The sequence below is a fragment of the Salvelinus sp. IW2-2015 genome, linkage group LG8 (genome assembly GCF_002910315.2).
Source record: "Salvelinus sp. IW2-2015 linkage group LG8, ASM291031v2, whole genome shotgun sequence".
Taxonomy (NCBI): Eukaryota; Metazoa; Chordata; class Actinopteri; order Salmoniformes; family Salmonidae; genus Salvelinus; species Salvelinus sp. IW2-2015.
The window spans coordinates 3,620,228-3,622,562 of record NC_036848.1 but is presented as its reverse complement, the minus strand read 5'-3'; the positions used below and the strand labels follow the sequence as shown (position 1 = coordinate 3,622,562).

At 39.7% G+C, this 2,335-nt stretch overlaps 1 protein-coding gene across 1 annotated transcript in view; it reads left to right on the top strand.

Moving 5' to 3' along the window:
* The window catches only part of LOC111967249 (cathepsin F), a 110,371-nt gene that overhangs the window by 14,291 nt on the left and 93,745 nt on the right, over nucleotides 1–2,335 (top strand). The window lies entirely within an intron of this gene.

Sequence of the window (2,335 nt, the reverse complement as noted above, 5' to 3'; positions counted from 1 at the left end):
GCAGGTTGGCATACTCAAGAAGCTTGAATTTAACAGAAATGGATCATATACCACTAGGTTGCACCTGTGTTTGGGGACAATAATGCCCACAAAAAAAGGTGGTGTTGTTTTGTCAACACAACACAAATGCAGCAGATGTCTAAAGTGTTGAGCAGTGTGCAATTGGCATGCTGACTGCGACCCCATTGGGTGGGGCTGGCTCCAGAGTCAGGGTATGCCATGCGCTCAGTCATGTGAAATCCATAGATTAGGGCCGAATGTATTTATTGCAATAGAATGACTTCCTTACATGAACTGTAACTCAGTAAAATCGTTAATTGTTGCATGTTTTGTTTATATTTTTGTTCAGTCTAGATAAAATGTTTAAAAACCTATAGTAAAATCACAACAAAGATCAGTAGTACCTTGAAACTATAACTAATCGAACTGGTTTGTTTTGGTAAAGAAGAATGAGGTGAGGTATGAATGAATACTGCTCCCCTATTTCAGTAAGGTGTAAACAGGTCTCCAGTGCACTGTGCAGTGTTCTGACTACACAATTATGGGGGCAGGGTGAGTAGCATTGCAGTTTGGTCAGTTTTGTAGCGTAATGTGTGTGTACATGTTTGGGGGAGGGTTGGGTTGGGTTTGTTTTATGTGCCAGGAAAAGATTGGCATCAAATAAATATATATAATAATATGGGTGTTGCTAGCATTTCGCTTTTTGTCAGAAATGCGTACCGATTAACAGCGCAGGTGTCGAAGCACTTGTGCGAGTTTCTGTGTTCTGTGTTGTGCAAGAACTGTGAGGTACACCCCCTTTGCTTAAGATAGCTTCGTAATGAGTATCGCGTGAAATGCTTCGCAGGGTACATCACTGTTCCATTCTTATCATCCTTGAGTCAGGTGGCTGGATCATCATGGCAAAGAGAAATGCTCACTAACAGGGATGTAAACAAATGTGTGCACTCAATTAGAGAAATAAGCTTTTTGTGCATATGGAACATTTCTGGGATCTTGTATTTCAGCTCATGAAAGATGGGACCAACTACATGTTGCTTTTATTTTTGTTCAGTATAGTAGTCTTTTAGAATATTTTATTTAATTGTTGTGTTTTAGGCAGAGGTAAATTCTGGCATCTATCTCTTTACAATAGCAGAGTCTAAATGATAGAGTTCAGTAATGCTTTTTGGTGTCCGTTATGTTCCCCTGAATGTGACCACTCTGCTGATGCTCTAGAATTAATGCTTGTGCATTAAGTTTCCCCTCTGTTGTAACTTGTTCAGTGTAATACCATGTAATGTCAATCTCTCCCTAGTTTACAACTTCACTGTACAAGTATTTAGAATGAGTGGGTTTGCATGGTTTCTGAGATTTTTAAAGGATCATACATTGGCTGATGTGTCGCCTATTAACTGTGTTACATATTGCTGTGCTGTGTAACTAGACAAACTAAGGTTGAATAAAACCTATTTTAGCCTTTATCTTTTGTGAGCTGTCATTTCTGACGTCAATATCCTCTATGTTGTCTGGCTCATTGGAGAAACACATACTATCTATTCACAGCAACATTCGGTTCTTGAATGCTCCCCAGACAAGGAAAATAATACAACTACAGACAGAAGGGTTAGTTTTAAATATATTTGCTAGCTTTAACTCTTTGCTACAAGTCCCGTAGTGCAACTGGGGTGAGAGCTGCTGAAAAGGAAAGAAAGCGCAAACGTTTTTTTCGTTTCTAACGCTTCGAACACACCGACTGTGTCGTTGCGTTTCGATACACCAGAAGTACATTCATTTCCAATGGAACGCTGCATTTGCCTTGCAGCATTGCGTTGCAGAGGCAGTTGCAGTGCGTTCTGTGTGGTGCATATGTTCGATAAATCGAACGTATGCATCAAATTGTATGAGTGGACTTGACAGAAAGTAGCAAAATATGAAAGTAGATTTTCTTTTGCACACATATTCAGTAAAAATTTGTGATTACATAAAAACAGTTTGATTGCATAATTTCTTTACATTTTTTATAAATTTATTTGCCAAGTATATTATTTATTCGATGACATCCTCAAATTAATTGTGAGAGCCTATAATATAATTTCCCTCAAATGCAGTTTTGGAGCGAAATGCAATAATAAATAGTAAAGATAGGCAGAGTAGGCTCTTTCAACAATGAGACCAACGTTGAGGAAGGTGGTCTTGATCGCGCTGTTGGGCAGGGACCAGCCCGCCGAAAGCGCAGGTCTGTGTGGGTCCAGAGATGGTTAAAGTCCCGAAAGCAGGCAGGGGAGTTCCACCGTCTAATTCAAGAGCTTCGACTGTTTGGAGAGGAATTCCGAAGTTACTTTCGTCTGGACCG